This window comes from Rhinolophus sinicus, linkage group LG05 (genome assembly GCF_036562045.2).
Source record: "Rhinolophus sinicus isolate RSC01 linkage group LG05, ASM3656204v1, whole genome shotgun sequence".
Lineage (NCBI taxonomy): Eukaryota > Metazoa > Chordata > Mammalia > Chiroptera > Rhinolophidae > Rhinolophus > Rhinolophus sinicus.
In genome coordinates, this window is record NC_133755.1 from 120,420,073 (window position 1) to 120,441,989 (window position 21,917).

Consider the following 21,917-nt stretch of genomic DNA (forward strand, 5'->3'; position numbering starts at 1 on the left):
GCTGATGGTGTTGTTCAGCTTTATATCCTCAATGATTTTTTTGTCCATGTGTTCTATTTATTAATGAGAGAGGAGTGTAGAACTCTTCAACCACAATTTCCTTATTTGGCTATTTCTTTTTTCAGTTGTCAGTTTTTGCTTCATGTATTTTGAAGATCTGTTTTTAGGTACATACACATTTAGAACTTTTATGTCTTCTTTGTGTATTGACTTCTTTATCCTTATGTGATCAATATGGAAATATCCTTTTTTACCCCTGGTAATTTTCTTACCTCTGAGGAATACTTTGACATTAATATAACCACTCCAGCTTCCTTTTTATTAGATTTTGCATGATATAGCTTTTCTTATCCTTTAACTTTTAATCTACCTATATCATTATAATTGAATTACATTTCTTACATACAGCATAGGTCTGACAATTAAGTTCATGAACTTATTGCAACAATGTTGCTAACCTCTTTTGATATCAGAGGGATTATTCATTATGAATTTGTACCAACTGGACAAACAGTTAACCAAGTTTACTATTTGGAAGTGCTGAAAAGGCTGCGTGCAAAAGTTAGATGACCTGAATTTTTGCCAACCATTCATGACTCTTGCATCATGACAATGCACATGGCACTGTCTGTGAGGGAGTTTTTAGCCAGTAAACAAATAACTGTATTGGAACACCCTCCCTGCTCACCTGATCTGGCCCCAGTGACTCCTTTCTTTACTGGAAGATCAAGGAAATATTAAAAGGAAGACATTTTTGATGACGTTCAGGACATCAAGAATAACATGACAACAGCTCTGATGGCCATTCCAGAAAGAGTTCCAAAATTGCTTTGAAGGGTGGACTAGGCGCTGGCATCGGTGCATAGCTTCCAAGGGGAGTACTTTGAAGGTGACTGCAATGATATTCAGCAATGAAGTATGTAGCACTTTTTCTAGGATGAGTTCACAAACTTATGTATAGTTAAGACATGTTTTTTAAATCTATTCTAATAATCTCTGTTTACTAATTGGTATGTTGAAAGGATTTACATTTAGCGAAATTATTAATACTTTTAGATTTATGTTTATAATTTTATTATTGTTTCCTGTTTATTCTCTGTCATTTCTATTTACCCTTTCTTCCCCTTTTGGGGGGGCAGGTTATTTGAGCACCTTCTATTAAATTCTATTCTAATGTATCTATTATTATTTTGACAATATCTCTTTGTGTAATTCTTCTTCAGTGGTTGCTTTAGGGATTCCAAAATGCATTCTTAACTTTTCATGATCTATTTAGAATCAATATTTTGTCACTTCAATTTGGAATATAGAAACCTTAATACCATAAAGTTCCCCTTACCTTGCCCTTCTTTATGTTAGAGATGTTACCTTAAATATTAGGTTGGTGCAAAAGTAATTGCGATTTAAAAGGTTGAAAATAATTGCAAAAACCGCAATTACTTTTGTACCAACCTAATATTACATTTACATATACTGAAAACTTTATCAGACAATGTTATACTTTTGCTTTCAACCATAAAACACATTTTAAAGAACTCAAGAGGAGAATTGTCTATTCTATTTATCCAAATGTTTACCAGTTCTGTTGCTCTTTCTTTATTCTTGATGTTCTAAGTTTCTTTCTGGTATAATTTCCTTTCATTTATAGAATTCCCTTTAGCAATTCTCTTAAAGCAGATCTGGTGGATACAAGTTCTCTCAGTTTTTCTTCATCTGAGGATGATTTTGTTTTATTTTTATTCCGAAAGATATTTTTGCTGTATACAGAATTCTGGGCGGACAATTCTTTTCTTTCAGCACTTAAAAATACTGTGTTACTTCCTTTTGACCTCTATAGTTTCTAAGAGAATCATTGTCATCATATCATTGTTCTTCTATAGATAATGCATTGTTTTTCTCTAGCTGTTTCAAGAATTTTTCTTTGTCATTGATGTTTCAGAAACTTGAGTTTAATGTGTTTGAGAATGGATTTCTTAGATTTTTATCCTATTTGGAGTTTGCTCCACTTCTTAAATTTATAGATATCTGTCTATCTCCAAATGTGTGAAGTTTTTAGCTACTAATTTTTCAAACCTTTTTTCCAGCACCACATTTTTCTTCTTTCCTCTGGGAGTCTATTAACACAAATATTAGAACTTTTGTTGTCACATACGACCCTCAGATTCTGTTCTTTATTTTTTTTCAATATTTTGTTCTCTCTAGTGTTCATATTGAATATTTTCCTTCATTCTAGCATCAAGTTCACTATTTCTTTCTTCTGTCATCTTTACTGAGTCCTTCAGTGGGAACTTCCACTGAAGTTTTAAATTTGGTTATTGTGTTTTTCAGTTCAAAATTTCCATTTGGTTCATCTTTACATCTATTTTAACTTTCTATTTTAATTTTTATCCAAAATATGTCCAAAATTTTTCCTTTGAGCATTTTTATAATATCTACTTTAAAGTCCCTGTCAAATAATTCCAACATCTGTGTTATCTCATCATTGGCATCTATTGATTGTCTTATCCCAAGCAAGTTGAGAATTTCATCGTTTTTCAAAAGCCAAGTAATTTTGGATTGTGTCCTGGGAATTATGAATATAACTTTATGAGACGTTAGGTCTTGTTTAAATTCTGTGAGAAAAAGTTTATGTTTTTATCTTAACAAGCACTTGACCTGGCTAGGTTTCTGAGTCATAAGTTCCAACTCACTTTTTGTATGTTGTTATGTCAGTTCAAGTTTCAAAGGCTTTAAATGATATTCAGTCTGTCCTGTGAGTGTGTCTGTCACCTAATGATTAATATGGGACCTAGCAAGAGGTCTATCTATTAGCTCAGTTCTCATAGTCTCTGGAATGCTAATTAGGAGCAGACCCCCATGCACAGGTTAGAGATTAGCCCAGATGTTCTCAAATAATTTTATGGGATCCATTTCCTAAGCTCTTCCTTCTCTCCTATCTCTCTAGTACTTTCTGGTTCTTTGGATCTCCTTTTTTCAGTCCATCAGCCAAAAATCACTCATTTTTTGTGATTCAGTCACATCTGGGGTCCAAATGACAAGAGGACAGAGAGAGAGGAAAATGTAGGGAGAGGTATTTGGCTCCGCCTCTTGGAACTGCCGCTACACCAGATGGAAAATGTATGTTCTCCTCCTTCAGAATTTTGGCCTCTGCAGTTTTCCACACTGGCTGTTTTTCTGCCACTGCCACAAGATGCCCTGAGGTAAAAGTGAATAGAGGAAAAAGAGAAGGGGAATACAAAACAAAACCCAGCAAATGGTTCCCTCAATCTCTGAGCTTTAAGAGTTCATTTTTCTGCTCCTTAAGCCAGGAATTTTCCCGGGTTTCTTTCTGTTCCACAATATTTACTTCTGGAATTTGACTCTGTTGAGATCAGGCTAGATATAGCTGAAGAAAAAAATATATGGTAAACTCACTACTACTTTGGCGGTACTTGAAATTCTGATATTCTTTCCCAATCTGCAAACTACTGTAGTAGCTCCACCCTTTGAAGAAACTAACTGGCTACTTGGTGGTAAATTGACTATTCAACCCCTTCAACCCTCAAAGGGGTAGCAATTTTTCCTGATGCTTTCATTTTGTAAGTTCCCCAGGAATAACGATGAATCAGAATCCTGGAGGAGCTATTCTCAGAACATATTACACAAAGAAAGTAGATCCCAATGGTTCAAGAGATAAAATGTAATGTATGTTGAGGTGTGCTGCCCAGATTCCCCCATTACAGGAATGAAACACCTATTCCCCCCAGCTGCTATGAGTGTTGGTAATTGATGGCTCTCATCTTAGTCTCTCTCTAGGAATTGCCCTGGAAAGGCAAGCCAAAGAAAGCTACCTTGCCCAAGGCCACACGGTATCACTGCAGTCAGCTCACATCCAGTGACTGGTCAAGGTGAGGTACAAAGCTGGAGTAGTTGTGATGCAAGGAAGGACAGCTCTGAAGGGCCATCTCAGCTCGAGAGTTCCCCGTGGAACTAAGTTTTTGTTTAACTCCTTCCTTTGTCCAATGCTACTTTCTTCACTCCCTGACAAGTATTGATTGGAGAGCACTTTCCAATATACCTCCTGCACACAAATTGTCTCAGAGTTTGCTTCCTGGGGAATCCACCCTAAAATAATAAGGCCTAAGCATGGTGCTCTCCCCATGACAGGGATTGGCTCAGAAATGGGTGCATGACTCAATTCAGGTTAATGTGATATGAGGGGACTTGTTCTGGGATCTTCTGGGAAATGTCCCTGACACTGGAGAGTACCATAGGAAAAGATGATCTTTCTTTCAAACTAAACCTGAACAAGAACTCATGTGGCTCCAATTGCTAATGACAAGCATATTTTGACCCCAACAGCAACCAGCCTTAAAAGAAAATTTACACTGTGATTAGCAGAATGGTAAGAAAGAAAATACATGAGTCCCTGAAAGGACATTATTAAGTCACATGATCAATGCACCCTGAAGGCCACCCCATTTTTAGATTCCTCGGTATATGAGCCAATACATTTTATTATTTAAAGCAGTCTGAAAGTTTGTTTGTTTGCTTGTTTCTGCTACTTGCAGCCAAAACATCCACCTGATACAGATGTGCATCTTTCTGACTCTCCCTTCTTTCACTGCTTCCAGAGGAGATTTTCATAAACATTGAAAAGAGCCTGAAAATTTCACCTAAAAATTCACCTAAACCTAAACAACCGGCCAAAAAAATGAACCGTGACTAAGTGCAGGTGGCTGGTTTTTGTTTGTTTTACATTTTCCTTTTTTCCTTCCTTTCCATAGAGAACTGAAAACACATTTTTTAAAATGAAAAAAGGAGACCTAGTTGAACAAATACATTTTACGCACACAAAAATAAAACTACAGCAATATTTGCAAGTTGGTTGAGAAAAATTACCTTAAATTCTATTTTGAAGATCAAAGTACAATCTAGGACATGATCTGAAATTTGGTATATAATTGGAACTTCTGAAAACTCCCTCTGTAATAAATAAGTGAAGACAGACACCTGGTAATTGCAAAGGGTATTTATATGCCTGTGGAGGAGGAAGAGATATTTTTGCAAAATTACTTCAGAAGGGAAATGCTGCAAAAGAGAGTTTGATGTAATACAGAATTGTACACCTGAAGTCTATGTAATTTTACTAACAATTGTCACCCCAATAAATTTAATAAAATAAAATTAAAAAAAAAAAAAAACAACCAACGCTTACTGCAACCCAAGAAAAGTCACTTATGCCCAAACACATAGTATCTTGACTCAAACTCTGAAGGTCTAAAAACTGTGACTTTGGCTGACCAGAAAGATGAGTTTTCAAGAAGCAAAGTGCTCTGCCCTTTCATAGAGAATGGACATTTGCCATGTTTGAAGATTCAAGAAGATGGCCGCAGAGCACTCCTTTAACTACTGTGAGAGTCTCTCACGTCTGCTGCATTAATCACGTTCTCTTCCCCAGCGCTTGCCCTTTCTTTTGTTGCTGTTGTTTTTGTCATTGTTAACCTTTATTAAATTTATTGGGGTGACATTGGTTAGTAAAATTGTATAGGTTTCAAGTATACAAATTCTATAATATATCATCTATATATTGCATTATGTGTTTACCACTCAAAGTCAAATATCCTTCCATCACCATATATTTGACCCCTTTTACTCTCCTCTACCATCCCCCTCCCTTACCCTCTGGCAACTATTAAACATTGTCTATGAGTTGTTGTTTCTTTGTTTGTCTTGTTCCTTTGTTGCCTTCGGTTTTATATCCCACATTTGCGTGAAGTCAAATGTGGTTCTTGACATTTTCTGTCTGACTGATTTAGTTTTCTCAAGATCCATCCATATTGCCATTTCAAAGTATTCCCTCAGGCATCTAAATATGAAATCTAGTGACTCCATCATTGTGGATAACAGACAAAACCCAGGCTGCACCTAGGTGACGGGCTTTAATCCTAGGTCTGCCCACCAGCGAGCTGGGTGGCATTGGGCAAATTACTTCATGTCTCTGGGCCTCATTTCTTCATCTGCAAAATGATCCCTTTTGTCTCCATGACTATAGATTCCTGGGGAAATAAGAGGAGCTGTGTAAATGTTGGTGTGGCTCATGGCAGTGATAGCCCAGTTTTCTGTCCATTCCATGTACTCAACATTTCACAACTCAAAGTCTTAGCCCAATTCACAGCCTACAGTATGTCAGTCTGTTATGGACAAGCTGGAGGGGGAGAACATGTGTTCGCAAATACCCAAGCTAGAAACAACAAATCCTCTTCTTCCAAATCTGCATTCAACCTCCACTTTACTTATGGTGCTCAGATGAGCACCACAATCACCGCAGATGAAAAATGAATCAAACACCGCTGTTCCTTTTCTCCTTCACATTTTAAAATGATCCAGAGATCTGGTATAGCAAGTAGGACTGATTTTGTGCTAAGCATAGATTAAGGTGGTGCTGAGTAGGGACTGAGTGAACCTGGAGTCCTACAAAGGCATATTAATGAGTTTGGACCTTCAAATGTGTACAAAGGTTTACTATTAGTTCTCTAAGAGTTTAGCAAGGTCTTCTCTCAGGCTACAATATCAAAGCCAAGTCCATGACTCATAAAACGAGAGCTAGAAGGACTGACTTGGAAACACAACCTAAGAAGGAAACAGTGACAGAAACCCACAGAATATTTTGCAGGACATCTGGCCTAGACATGTCAAAGATTCAATAAGAAAGAACAGAGGGTGAAGGAGAGCCTGCTCTAGACTAACGTCTACAAAAAAAACACAAAAAAACCCAGTTAAATGCAATACACTAACCTTGACTCTGATGACATTCTAGAAACAATTTAGAAAATTTGATTATTGACTGTGTGTTGGATATTATTGAATTATGTTTCCTTGAAAACATAATCACAATATAGAAATATTGTAATTATTGAATAGGAAAGTGAAAAATGTCTTTGTTCATGCATTATTTAGAATCATAGGAGTGAAGTGTCATGATGCGTGCATACTTTCAGATGGCTTACAAAAGGAGTGTGTGTGTGTGAAGATGTTAATAGCTGGTGAATCTAGGAGAGCGGGATATGGGTTTTAATTATTCTGTTCTTTCAATTTTCCCAGGATTTGAAATATTTTGTAAATTTAGGAAAGGTATACAATCCAACCAGATTTTATCAGAGAGCATGTGGGGTCCCAAGGGGTCTCATAGCTACAGTCCCCCAAGATGTTCACCTTTCCAAGGAGCCACTTTGCTTCTTGGGCTCCTAGCAAAAATCATTACTGACACTGGTCACGACCAACCACATAACTTATAATTGCTAAGAAAAGGTACAGGGAGGAAATATTATAATCCCCATTTTACAAGGGAGAGAACTGAAGCACATTCAAGTTAGTTAACTTGCAAGAAGTCACTGCAGCAGCCAACACCCTGCTTCTGCTTCCTTTACTCTCAACAGCTTACCTACAACCTTCTTCACAAGACAAACCTTGGATACTGGAGCCACTTCGCCTGGACTCCAAACTCCAGAGTTTATGTCCCTCCAGAGTGACTCATAGCAATAGCCACCTCATCTACTTCAGGAGACTAGGAATTCCTTCCATCGCAGTTTTTATCCCAGAAAATAAATCCTCCCTTCATTGTTGTTATTGCACTTACAAAGCTCAACTGCTTATTCCAGGAATCGAACCACTTCCCTCCCCAACATCCTGATATCTTCCACACATGTTCGTCATTTCATCCCACGTCCTCTTGGTTGCCACAGATGACCGGTGCCCCAGGATAAAGTCCCGTAATTACAGGCTTACACTATATTCAGTTTACTCTTGCAGCCACCACATGTCTAAACTGAAAACAGGGAAACAGAAGCCTTAACGTAGCACCTGGTTCTTTACTTATTCATCTCTTAATGAATCTCATGTAACATACTAGGTAGCACTTTGTGAAACAATTTTGCAATGTTTACTATTTTTTAAATATCATTTGCTTGGAAGGGGCCTTAGAGGTCATTCAAGTCTGCTTCTAGTGACAGGAAGTTCACTTCAGCAAGATAACTGGATCCATATTGTGACCATCTAAATTGTCACAAAGTTCTTTCTTACGAGGAAAGCATGTGATCATTAGTGTTTGGACTTTGTGGAATCTATTCTCACGGTTCAGGGACTTCTTGTGCTCCTTTCACAAATCTTGGCTGAATTCCAGAACTAAAATTGGCTAAATAACCATGTACTCTCTCAGTTACTTTTGTTTTCAGGAAGTGATAATCAAAATATGAAAACACTGGCACAGCCTAGAGGACACCAAGTTAAGTAGAGTGCATACAGGCAGCATTACATCAAAGTAGGATCCCAGAGGACCTGCTCACAACTCTGCCAGGTATGAACCCCATAGGAGCTGGATGGGGGGTTGGTCTGGGGACCCCTTGGCAGCAAAGGAACACTCAGATAGGGTTTGTGGCAACAGTTGTTTGTCATCAGGTACAGAGCATTTCCATATTTGACAATCATCACACCTGTACCTCTGTGGACTGCCTGACCATCAGTTCTGATGGTGCTTTAAATGGCAGGAGTCATTGAAAAAAAATTACTTTGAAATCATGTAAAGGGGAGAAGGTGAGAATAAACGAATGAATGCATGCAAATAGAGCATAAAAGTCAGAACTTACACACAGACACATATAGTGCCTCTCTCTCTCTCTCTCTTTCACACACACACACACACACACACACACACACACACACACACACCACAGACACAGAGTCAGAAAAACAAGTGAAGCTCCACATCCATGGCAACAAGAATTTGTGGTCAAACTCTGTTTTCACTCAGCTTAAAACTTCACTCTTCCTCAGGTTACATTTTAAGAATTTTCAGTGAAAAGTCTGTTTTGTTGTTTTCTGTTGCTGAGGTTCCTTGCCAGTGAGCCAGGCACTGACCTCAGGAAAATGTGAAACATTACTCAGCAAACAAGGAGGAAATTGGTCAAACCAGGGAGGAGAGTACTAAAGACAAACAATAATATTATTCAGGAGAATTCACCAGAAGGAAAAAGGAACACTATGCAAGAAGAGAAAGGTAGAACACAGAAGCCCAAGAGAACAGAGCTTTCTCTTCCAGGTTATCTAGAAAATTCTCCAAGTCCTTGGGCCCTAAAATCATCCTCGGTCAACAGAGTCTATGCTGACCAACATCAATGTCTTCTCCCTTAGTCAGCAGCTGCCATGAACAAAGCAACACTGAAGGACCAAAGGAGGGAAAGAACGTTGATTTTGAGGTATAATTTAATCAAGTTTTCTCAATTTAAATTAATAAAGAGTTTCACTTTGTTACTCACTTATGGACAATTTAAAACCCACACACAGTGAGAGGTTAGGTTAATCACAAAATGAATGAACTTTCTGGCCTCTCAGTAGAAATTTACTGCAAATTGCAGGTGGGGATTTCCAACGATCTAGTCAACACAGAACACAAACCCACCCAAGTGAAAAGCTCAAAAATTGCACATGAGTGAGGAACTTTTTTCTTTTGTGACTGTCCATCACACCTTCTATTTGCATGGATCGAAGATTTGTCTGTAACAGAACTTGTCACCGGAAAGGATTTTCCTGATTTGATTATCATGCTGGTATAAGAAAAATTAAATTACTGTTAGAAAAGACATTTGCTCTATTTGGCAACCTCAGAGGCAGGAATAATACCAAGTGAAGATATCGAAATGTGTAGTTAGGGTAGTCATATTAACAGAGATTAACTTAAACCTATGTGCCAGTATGTGCATGTGTCAGTAATTAGACAATCTGGAGAGGATACGAGTAGGGAAAATGCCATGAACCTGTGATGAAAAGTGGGAGTGTTTGACTTTCTAGCCTTCTCTTCCTTTCAGGAAAGTCAAGTGAGGTTGCACATGAGGAAGCAAATCAGTTGTCAAAGAGAAAGCTGTAGAAGCCAGGGTCAGAAGAAGAAAGAGCAAGGGGAAAAAAGGCTTTCAAATCTGACTCCAACTTCAAAAGATACAAAGGTTGTGCCAAGACTTACACAGAAAGACAAAAACTGATCATTGGTGTTTGGGAAAACTCTTCACAGCCCTGCAGATGAGATAACTGTACTGAAACCCACCACCATATTTACCCTTGTTTGTGTGGGGGTTCTTAGGGAAGAACATAACTGCTCTGATTTGACACCAGGTCTAAGTCCTAATAGGAAGATATTCAGCTAATGCATAGTCATTTCCAATATTTTAATACAGCCAAGTACTCACAACTTTCAATATGTTTTGTTTAGATAAGAGGGAACAATAGGGTCAGTTATACAACTAACTAGTTCAAGTGAATTAATATATGCTTGGAAACTTAAGTTTAGATACTCAAATTATTATGAAAATGACTAATAATTATAGAAAATATTTTGTAATTTTTTCTTTTTTGAATATTTTTATTAAAATATAGCTAACATACAATATCATATTAGTTTCAGGTGTACAGAATAGTTATTCAACATTTATATACCTAAAGAAGTGATCACCACAGTAAGTCCAGCAACCGTCTGACACTGTACCACACTATCAACTGTATTCCCCATGCTGTACAATACATCCCTATGACTTGTTTTATACCTGAAAATTTGAACCTCTTATTCCCTTTCACCTTCCCCCCATTTTTAAATTTTTCAATTACAGTTGACATTCAATATTATATTAATTTCAGGTGTACACCATAGTGGTTAGACATTTGTATAATTTAAGGAGTGATCCCTTTGACGAGTCCAGTACCCACCTGGTATTATACTTCGTTATTACCACATTGCTGATTATATTCCCTAGGCTTTACTTTACATCCCCATGAGTATTTTGTAACTACCAATTTGTACTTCTTAATCCCTTCACATTTTTCACCGTGTCCCCCAACACCCTCTCATCTATCACCCCGATAAATCTAGTACCCATCTGACACCATACATAGTTATTACAATATTATTGACTACATTCCTTATGAGAAATGAAAAGCAGAGAGAGAAGTGGGAGACAAGAGAGGGAAAGAGGAAGGAGAAGGGGAGAGAGGAAGAGAAAAGTTGTATGTGGAGAGGCCTGATGCAGTATCTGGGACACCGTCTCAAGGGTCCATTTAGTGACATCAATGGTACAGGAAGCTTAATCTAGTCCAAGGTTCCCTGGTTCCAGAAAGCTATGACTTCAAAACAACCCAAGAAACACCTAGCAGTCGATAATAACTTAAAAGAATTAGTCAAAACCTGCTCTCAGAACTTTTCAGATATCTGTTGAAAAAAGGCATTGCCGATTTCTTAAATGTATACCAACTGGGTAGAGTTTTCATGTCAGGCTTTATCAACATGAGAGTTCAGACTCATCAGGCTATTGATTGGACCAAGAATCCGTTTTTGTTGTTTTTTGTTTTTTTTGTTTTGTTTTGTTTTCAGATAAAAAGTGAGATTTGCACCTTTGTAGAGCGCTTCTGGTCCTGTATATGACTACGCTGCCTGGCTGGGTAACTTGATGGGCCCTGCAAGAATGGGCTGCCATGGTCCATCCACTCCTTCTTGCTTGGTTTGAAATCCTCCCCTGCCAGTGATATCCCCAGTTATTAATTCTTCAAAAATAAAATGCAACAGCCTGGGAAACCTAGAATACTTGCCATGTTTTTAGAGGTAAGACAATTCCCTCAAGAAAGATTCTTGTGGTCTGGCATGATAAGAATGTAATGAATTCTGATGAATTACATCTGAAAAGCCCTAATTCTTGAGATACCTGGTACCCCTGACTTGATTTGGGCCCAATCCTAAACCCTTTAAACTCCTACATGATTATCAGGCTGCTGGTCTTTCCTTGCCCTCTGTTTCTTATGGTTTCCTGGAGTTGCTGGACTGTAGGGAGGAAAAAATGCGCTGCTTGTTTCTCTCACTTGATGCTCAGCATGAGGTCTGGCACCACTGCCTGGTGGCTTGAACTCAAGCCTGGGCTTCACAGGAAAACATACAGACAAAAACATGGTTATTGCATTTGATTTTGTAGTCCAGTGGAGGTATAACCATGTCCCTCAGGTCTGCAGAGTCAAAATCCTTGGGTCCTAATCAGTTCCCAAGCAGTAAGAGAGAGGATGAGGAAGAAGGGGACATGAAGAAAGGATGACATCAGAATGTGGTGAAGAGCCAGCCCTGGCCATAGTTATATCCTCAGAAAAGTGGTGGCAATTTTACACTGTATTCAAATCCTTATAAAACAGACTTTTTGTTAGGTTTCAATAAAAAATTCAATTCATTTAAAAAGTGCAACATTAATAAATAACATATGAGTTGCAGGACATTCACAACTAAATTAAATGTTATGATCTAAAGTGGGAAATTCTCTAGAATTTTAATGTGCAGATTCTGACTCAGTAAGTCCGGGGTGAAGCCTGAAATTCTTCATTTCTGGGGAACTCCCTGGCCAGGTTAGTGCTGCTGGTCTTGGGAGCACACTTTTAATCAAGGCTCTAGAGTACATCGGTTAATAAGAGTGTGGACTTGAAAGATAAGACATTTATACTCAAATCCCTTTCTCTTTAAGAGTTAATGGATTAAGTGAAGGATCAGAAGACCATGTGACACTTTTCAAAGACAAATACTGTGATCAAAATTGAATAGCAGACTTGGGAGGTGGGGAGATAAAGAAAGAAAGTAGGGAATTTCTGTTCCTCTGCTGCACAAGTTTTAGTATAACTGCTTTTGTCTGTGAAAAACAAAGAAGGAAGGGAGGAAGGAAGGAAGGAAGGAAGGAAGGAAGGAAGGAAGGAAGGAAGGAAGGAAGGAAGGAAGGAAGGAAGGAAGGGAGAAAATAGATCTTGACAAAACAACAGACAAAACCCTCCTAAATGTATTTCTCCATAAAAACAATAAAAAGCATTGGCAAAAATTATCAAATTCAACTTCTTCATAATTCTGGAAATCAAAGGCCTGAGACACTCTGATTTTTCTTATTTCCTCGAAAGAAATGGCTGAATCGCTATAAGAAAAGAAAGCATTGTGAAATTTTAATTTTCCCTATTCCCATTCCCACAGTAGTCTTAAAACCAAATAACCTTATAAACACAACGGTTGTTAATACCAGCAGCCTAAAAGTCACTGGGGGTGGCAGAACAGGTTTGGGACTCCCCAAAAATTCCATTCTCAAAGAATTGTCATTATATGACCTGCCTGACAGCTCCCTGAAGAACTCCACTCAGAAGTCTTGTCTTCACTTGACTTAACTCAGAACTTGCTCAGTGGACTAGCCTTTTCCCCCACAGTGCTTGTCAAAAGCAATCCATTGCAATTATTGAACACTACCGCTGTCTAAAATAGCAATAACAGTTGGGCAAATAAGAAGCTAACCAAAAATATTTAAAAGAAAACTGGGGGAAAAGAAATCCATAGGGGATTTGAAAAGAACAACAGATTCCCAGAAAATTAAAAGGCCATGTGCATATACAGAGCTATGAGCATGCCCAGGAAATATCTGAGAATGCCCCAATTTTTCCACCTCTGGCTAGCCTGAAGATTCTGCACAAGCAGAAAGTGACGGCTAAGGTAGTGTTGTAAACTGCCTGCCAAGCAATGAAATTATCTCCCAACATAATTTCAATGAAAAATTCCCAACAAGGGGCTTTGCCAAGAAAAGCCTTGGCAAAGGCTGAGAGACTTACTGTCTCAAGGCATTTAAGAACGTTGCTGTCCAATTATTAGCTGATCACTAAAGTGAACTGAGCAAAGACTTCAGTGGCCATACACAACAAAGACTATTGACTTTATAGAATTAATTCAGGAAAGTCACTAAACAAAACAGCAAAAACAACAAACTATGGTTAAGGGGTCTGGTCTGATTTTCAGAGTTGCTACATTATTTTATTTTAAATGTAGTATTTAACAACAAAAATTTATAAGACATTCAAAGAAACAGGAGTGTTCGAGGTCTGACAATAAAGTTCATGAACTTGTTGCAATGATGTTGCTAACCTCTTTTGATATCAGAGGGATTATTCACTATGAATTTGTACCAACTAAACAAACAGTTAACCAAGTTCACTATTTGGAAGTGCTGAAAAGGCTGCATGAAAATTAGACAACCTGAACTTTTCGCCAACAATTCATGGCTCTTGCATCACAACAGTGCACCATCTCACACAGCACTGTCTGTGAGTGAGTTTTTAGCCAGTAAACAAATAACTGTATTAGAACACCCTCCCTACTCACTTGATTTGGCCCCTCAATGACTTCTATCTTTACCCAAAGATAAAGGAAATATTGAAAGGAAGACATTTTGATGACATTCAGGACATCAAGGGTAATATGATGACAGCTCTGATGGCCATTCCAGAAAAAGAGTTCCAAAATTGCTTTAAAGGGTGGACTAAGCGCTGATGTCAGTGCATAGCTTCCCAAGGGGAGTACTTCGAAGGTAACCATAGTGATATTCAGCAATGAGATATGTAGCATTTTTTCTAGGATGAGTTTGTGAACTTAATTGTCACACCTTGTAAGTGGTCCATATACAGGGGATAAAAAACAGTTAATGAAAACTGTCCCAGAGAGGCTCAAATGTTGACTTATTAGACAAAGATTTCAAATTGGCTATTATAAATATACTCCTAGAAACAAAGGAAACTATGTCTAAGAAACTAAAGGAACAATGTCTTATCGGATAAATAACATCAATAAAGGGAAATTATTTAAAATAAATAATTATAAGAACCAAATAGAAATTCTGAAGTTGAAAGGAACAATAACTGAAATTTAAAAAGTCAGCAGGGAATGTAATAACAGATTTCAGCTGGCTGAACAAAGACTCAAAAAACTGGGAGATAGGTCAATAGCGATTACCGAGTCTGAGGAACAGAAAGAAAAAAGAATGAAGAAAAATGAACAGTTCCTCAAAGACCTGTCAGACATCATTATGTGTAAAAATATTTGCACAATAGGAACCCCAGGGGGTGGGGGTGGAAGAGGGAGACAGAAAAAATATTTGAAGAAATAATCAATAAAAACTTACCAAATTTGATGAAAACCAAAAATCTACACATCCAAAAAGCTCAAAGAACTCCAAGCAGGAAAGCTCAAATAGATCCACAGTTGACACATCATAGTCAAACTATCAAAAGATAAAAGCAAAAAGAGTCCTGAAAGCAATGAGAAGAGTGATTCATTACATACAAGGGACATGCAATAAGATTAATGGCTGACTCCTCATCAGAAAGCATGGAAACTGGAAGACAGTGGGATAACATGTTCAAAGTGCCAAAGGAAAAAGATTTTCAACCAAGAATTTTATATCCAACATTACTATCCTTCAAAAATAAGGAGAAGCTAAGACATCTCCTAATAAATAAAAACAGAGAGAATACATCACTAGCAGACCTGTCCTATAAGAAATACTAAAGACAGTCCTCAGGTCGAAATGAAAGGACACTAGACAGTAATTAAAATTCACATAAAGAAATAAAGAGCATCAGAAGAGGTAACTACATAGAGAAATATACAAAACAAATATAAATACATATTTTGGTGTATAAAAGACAACTGCATAAAGCAAAGTTTGAATTGGCCTATAATGTATAAAGATATAGCTTGCATGATAATAATAGCAGAAAAGATGGGTGATGAAACAAATATAAAAGAGCAAAGTTTTTGTATACAATTAAAATTAAATTGGTATTAATCTAAACTGATTATTATAAGTTATTCATTGTGATTCCCATAGCAAACACTAAGAAAATAACTCAAAATTGTAGTAAAAGGGGGGGTATTAAAATGGTACCCTAGAAAATATCTACTTCATAAAAAATAAGGCAGTAATGGAGGGACAGAGGAACAAAAAAGACATAAGAAATAGAGAAAAACAAAGAGAAAAATGGCAGATTTGAATCCTACCATATCAGTAATTACATTAATGTAAATAAATCACACATTCTAATTAAAAGGCTGAGATTGAACGAATGAATTTAAAAGAAAAACACAATTGAACTATATGCTATCTACAAGAGATTTATGTTAGACTCAAAGACAAAATTAAGCTGAAAATAAATGGCTAAAAAGAGAGATATAAAGTAACTAAAAGAGTAACTAAAAGCAAGCTGGAATGGCCACACGAATATCAGACAAAATAGACTTTACGACAAAAGAACATTTTATGATAAAAGAGCACATCTATCAGTAATAAGAAACAATTAAAAACATACGTGGTTGGACAATTAAGTTCGCGAACTCATTCAAGAAAAAGTGCTACATACTTCATAACTGAATATCACTATGGTCACTTTCGAAGTATTCCCCTTGGGAAGCTATGCACTGACACCAGCGCTTAGTCCATACTTCAAAGCAATTTTGGAACTCTTTTTCTGGAATGGCCATCAGAGCTGTCATCATATTACCCTTGATGTCCTGAATGTCATCAAAATGTCTTCCTTTCAATATTTCCTTTATCTTTGGGTAAAGACAGAAATCATTGGGGGCCAGATCAGGTGAGTAGGGAGGGTGTCCTAATACAGTTATTTGTTTACTGGCTAAAAACTCCCTCACAGACAGCGCTGTGTAAACTAGTGCATTGTCGTGATGCAAGAGCCATGAATTGTGGGTGAAAAGTTCAGGTTGTCTAACTTTTTCATGCAGCCTTTTCAGCACTTCCAAATAGTAAACTTGGTTAACTGTTTGTCCAGTTGGTACAAATTCATAATGAATAATCCCTCTGATATCAAAAGAGGTTAGCAACATCATTGCAACAAGTTCGTGAACTTAATTGTCCAACCTCGTATGCACGTAACTACAGAACCTAAAAATTCATCAAGTAAAAACTGAAAAATTACAAAGAGAAATGGTCAAGTCAACAATAACAATTTGAGACTCACATATTTCACTTTCAATAATGGATAGAACAAGTAGGAAGATGATTAAAAAGGAAATACAAGACCTGAGCAACACCATAAACTGACTAGATATAATGTACATCTAAATAACACTCCACCCAACACAACAGAATACACCATTTTTTCAGGTGCATGCAGAGCATTCTATATGATAGATCCTTACTAGGCCATAAAACAAACCTCCATAAATTAACAAAGATTTAAATCATACAAAGCATGTCCTCCCACCATAATGGAATAAAATTATAAATCAAAAAGTAAATTTGGGAAACTCATAAATATGTGAAAATTAAGCATTATAGCCCTACATAACCAAATGGGTCAAAGAAGAAATCACAAGAGGAATTAGAAAGTACTCTGGGACAAATGAAAATGAAACATACTAAAAATAGGATGTAGTGAAAGCAGTGTTTAGAGGGAAATTTATAGCTATAAATGACTGTATCAAATCAACAACCTAATTTTTTAATCTAAGAAACCAGAAAAAGAAGAGCAAACTAAGCCTAAAACAAGCAGAAAGAAAATAATGATGAGTAGAGTAGAAATAGGGAATAGAAAAATAATAGAAAAAGGAATTGTTTTAGTTGGTTCTTCTTAAACATCCACAAAATTGACTAACCATTAGCTAAGACTGACCAAGAAAAAAAACCTCAAATGAAATACTTAAATCTGGAATGAAAAAGAGGACATTACTACCAACCTTATAAAAATAACAGAATTATAAGGAAATACTATAAAAAATTGTATGCCAATAAATTAGCTAACCTAGAAGAAATGATGAATTCCTAGTAAGGCATAAACTACTGAAACTAACTCAAGACAAAAAAATAGAAAATCTGAATAGACCCATAAGAAGTAAAGAAATTGGGGCAGCCAGTTGGCTCAGTTGGTTAGAGAGCGGTGCTCATAACACCAAGGTTGCCAGTTCGATTCCTACAAGGGCCAATGAACTGCATCCTCCACAACTAGATTGAAAGCAACGAATTGACTTGGACCTGATGGGTCCTGGAAAAACATACTGTTCCCCAATATTTGCCAATAAAAATATATTAAAAAAAGTAAAAGAAACTTTTTTTAAAAAAGTAAAGAGATTGACTTTATAATCAAAAATCTTCCCACAAAGAAAAGCCTAGACCCAAGTAGCTTCATTGGTGAGTTCTTCCAAATGTTTAAAGAGGAATTAATACCAATCTTCCACAAAACTCTTCTAAAAAAATAAAAGAGGGAAGAAAACTTCTTAATTCAATCTAAAAGGCGATTACCCTGATATGTCAATTGAACAAAGACAGGACAACGTAAAAAACAACAACAACAACAACAAAAAATGCCAAACCAATATCCCTTATGAAAATAGAGATAAAAATTCTCAACAAAATACTATCAAGCAGAATCCAAAAAGAATTATACACCATGATTTATCATACTCTTCTTAAGACCTGAGTTGACAGGCACAGTGAAAGTGTAACTCGCTGGAGGTTCTGGAACAGATTGGGGGTTAAAGGGTTGAAACAATAAAATCAGGTTAATGTTATATTAATAATTCTGATGAAAATGGGATTAAGTTCCTCAGAGCATTCCTGAACTATTTTAAGCTTCTCAACCTGAAAGCCTCTCAGCTAAGGGAAACCAGGGTTCACAATTTTGTGAAAACATACAGAAGCCTATGGAAGTGGTACAGATGGGTTAGTAATTAAAAGCTAGGTTAAAAAAAAGAAGCCAGGTTATTTATTTAACTACTAGCTCTGTGATCTTGAGCAAGACATTCAAATCCTCAGTTGCCCTCTCTGTAAAAGGGAAACAACAAGCGTACCTACTTTGTAGGGTTACTGTGATAATTGAATGAGATTTAAGAGGTTGGCGTACAATGCTAGACACATGAAAAGGATTTGATGGGCACTGGCTGCTACTGACTGCCCTTGAAGATCTATGTTAACTATTCTGGAAAGGAAAGGGGGAGCTCAGAGGCATGCAATGTCAGTCTTCCCCACTTATCTGCCTGGTGCCCTTTAATGGGAGTGAACGGGCCTCCCCCACAAAAATGTCCCTTGAGCTCCAGTTACTTCTTACCACTTCTTCTATCACTTCCCTGTCAATCAATCTAAAGTGTGGCTGCCCAGTTCTCCCACTGTCGAAAAAGGAAGCCTTGATCCCAGGCTTGCAACACCAACCACCATGTCACCAATGGCAATCTCTCAAGAACCTGTTCTGCAAGCTTTGGAGAACACGTTATTACATTGCTTCTTCTTACAGAAAATGAGAAATTATACCAAGAGTAAATGAGAAATAGGAACCAAGAGTCCTGCCCAAGGTCTCAGATAGTGCTCTCTTTCCAATCCATGCGGCCTCCCATTCAAAAGAGATTAAAAAACGTGTTCAATTTTGAATCAGGCTATCTAGACAGACAGCGAGACAGACCTGGCTATCCTGAACTAGACAAAGTGTTTCATCTCTCTGTGTGTTATTATCCTCAACTTTGCAAAGGCTGCTGTAAGAATTAAATAAAATGATGAAGATACAGTGTCAATCACCAGGCTTGCCACATAGAAGACCCTCCCAAAACGCTTACCTTCCTTCATTTCTCCTGTAATTAAAAAAAAAATAAAAAAAAAATGCATTTATTGTTTGTATTTTTTTCATACAAATGGTTATACTCTTCCCATTTTCAGGATTTCTGATGAAAAAAAAGAGAGCATTACAGAATAAAAGGCAACTTTGCTTAGAAATGTGAACTGGAACATTAATAATTATAACAATAACATGAGGAAACCCCCAGAGACGGTGTGAAGACGACCTTCAGCCTGACATAATCCCCAGAAAGCTCATCTATGTGGAAAGCAAGGGAGTGACCGGAAGGTAACAGTAAAACTGCAAAAACATTTAGTGACCACTGGTGTAGCAGTCGGAAGGCAGTGCTGATCCCGGACGTGGCCCAGCCCATCCTTAGGGCACTGGACTCCTGATGCCTGTCTCCACGACAAGTGCAATTCTCATTTTTCTGCAACAGCTTTGGGGGAGTGCAACCTGTAAACTTCCTTTTAAATATCATTACTGAGTATTACAAAGAGTTTTAAATTTGCTAGGCAGCATGGCCCGCTGTGATTCTCTGGCTGTTAAACGTCTCGTACAATGTCCCAGCACAATGATGTCAGCTTTTTGAAATCCCTGTTTGTACTGGGGAAAAGACCGGAAAGAGTTCTGTCAAATATGTGATGTTTGAGAAACCACATGTCTTTTCAACATTTTGAAGCATATGGTTGAAACATTGGCAACCCCGAGGTTCCCCTTCAGCATGCAACTAGTAGAAACTACAGGCCATCTCCTTAAAATAGTTATCTTTTTCTTTTGTTCACTATGTGCTTGCTTATCCCATCAAAGAAAAATTCTTAAACTTTTTTAGTCCTTGTTAAAAACTACAAAGACCGAAATTTTTTAATGATTTTTTTTTTAAATAAAGAAAAGAAAAAGAAAAATTGCCCAACAGAACTTTGTCTGTTTGCACAGGCAGGAACTCCTGCCGTGTTTCGTCATACATCTTTTTCTACTTTTTTTTTTTTCAGTGGAGGGGTGTTGGGATAGAGTAGCAGTTGACAAAGAATTTTTTTAATCTTCCAATATAATTTTCCCTGAAAAAGTATGTATGTGTCATGAATATGTATTTCCACAAAGCTCTTTAATTTTCTCTCTTAAAATCTGCATTATTTTCTTTTTCAATTTATTTTATTAAATTTATTGACCATCTTTTTCTACTTTTATGAAAAAAGAACCTTCTTGGGTCACCATCACTCATTCACATTACACAGACAGGCACTAATTAACAAAGACTCCTCATGTCACCCTGAAGAAGTTTCTCTACAGCCATGTTGGCAACACCATTATCAGAAGTAAGATCCCTGAATCATGGCACTTTTACAAGATTTTGTCAAGAAATAGGAACACCATGAACAGCCCATTTCCACCACTCAGAAGAGGGAAATTTTTAAAAGTACTTGGAACTATGAGCAGAAGTTTCACTTTTTCTAAGAGAAAAAGAAAACTCATTCTTGTCTCACTTTTGAATATACATATATGTGTGTGTGTGTATATATATATATATATATATACACACATATACATATTCCTATTATAATCCTACAGTCACCATCATGGATACTATTGAAAAATAACATGCTTTATTGGCTAAGCTGCCAAGATTTAAAAAGATAGCAGGATTGGCATCCTTCTAACATTCTTTAAAGACCTTATTTTTAGAGCAGTTTTAGGTTCACAGCAAAATTCAGCAGTAGGTACAGAGAGTTCCCATCTTCCCCCTGGCTCCACGCAAGCACAGTCTCCCTACTGTCAACATCTGGTACCGGAGTGGCTCACTAGTTATAATCAATGACACTACACTGACACATAAGTACCACCCAAAGTCCATGCTCTACATTAGCGTTCACTCTTGGTGTTGTACATTCTATAGATTTTGACAAATATATAATAAATATATTATAGTATCGTGCAGAGCAGTTACAGTATAATGCAGAGTAGTTTCACTACCTTAAAAATTCTCTGTGCTCCACCTATTTATTCCTCCTTCCCCACTAACTCATGGCAACCACTGATTCTTTTACTGTCTCCATAGTTTTGTTTTCTCTAGAATGTCATATAGTCTAGGAATCATACGGTATGCATGTAGCCTTTTCAGATTAGCTTCTTTCACTTAGTAATACACATTAAAAGTTCCTCCACGTCTTGTCATGATTCCATAGCTCATTTCTTTTTAGCACTCAGTATTACATTGTCTGAATGTACCAAAGTTTAGTTATCCATTCACCTACTAAGGGCATCTTGGTAACTTCCAAGTTTTGGCAATTCTGAATAAAGCTGCTGTAAATATCTATGTGAAGGTTTTTGTGTGGACATAAGTTTTCAACTCATTTGGGTAAATACCAAGTAATGAGGTTGCTAAATCTTATGGTAAGAATATGTTTATTTGTGCAAGAAACTGACAAACTGAAAAAATAAAAGAAACTGACAAACTGTCTTCCAAAATGACGATACCATTTTGCATTCCCATGAGCAGCAAGTGAGAG

At 37.1% G+C, this 21,917-nt stretch overlaps 1 long non-coding RNA gene across 1 annotated transcript; it reads left to right on the forward strand.

The window, feature by feature from the left end:
* The first annotated feature begins 767 nt into the window (after nucleotides 1-767).
* On the forward strand, nucleotides 768-20,832 carry LOC109453499 (uncharacterized). The gene is made up of 5 exons (XR_002138297.2): nucleotides 768-916; nucleotides 8,198-8,335; nucleotides 9,169-9,233; nucleotides 11,393-11,620; nucleotides 19,512-20,832. It is a non-coding gene; the product is annotated as an uncharacterized LOC109453499 (long non-coding RNA).
* Nucleotides 20,833-21,917: the final 1,085 nt, after the last annotated feature.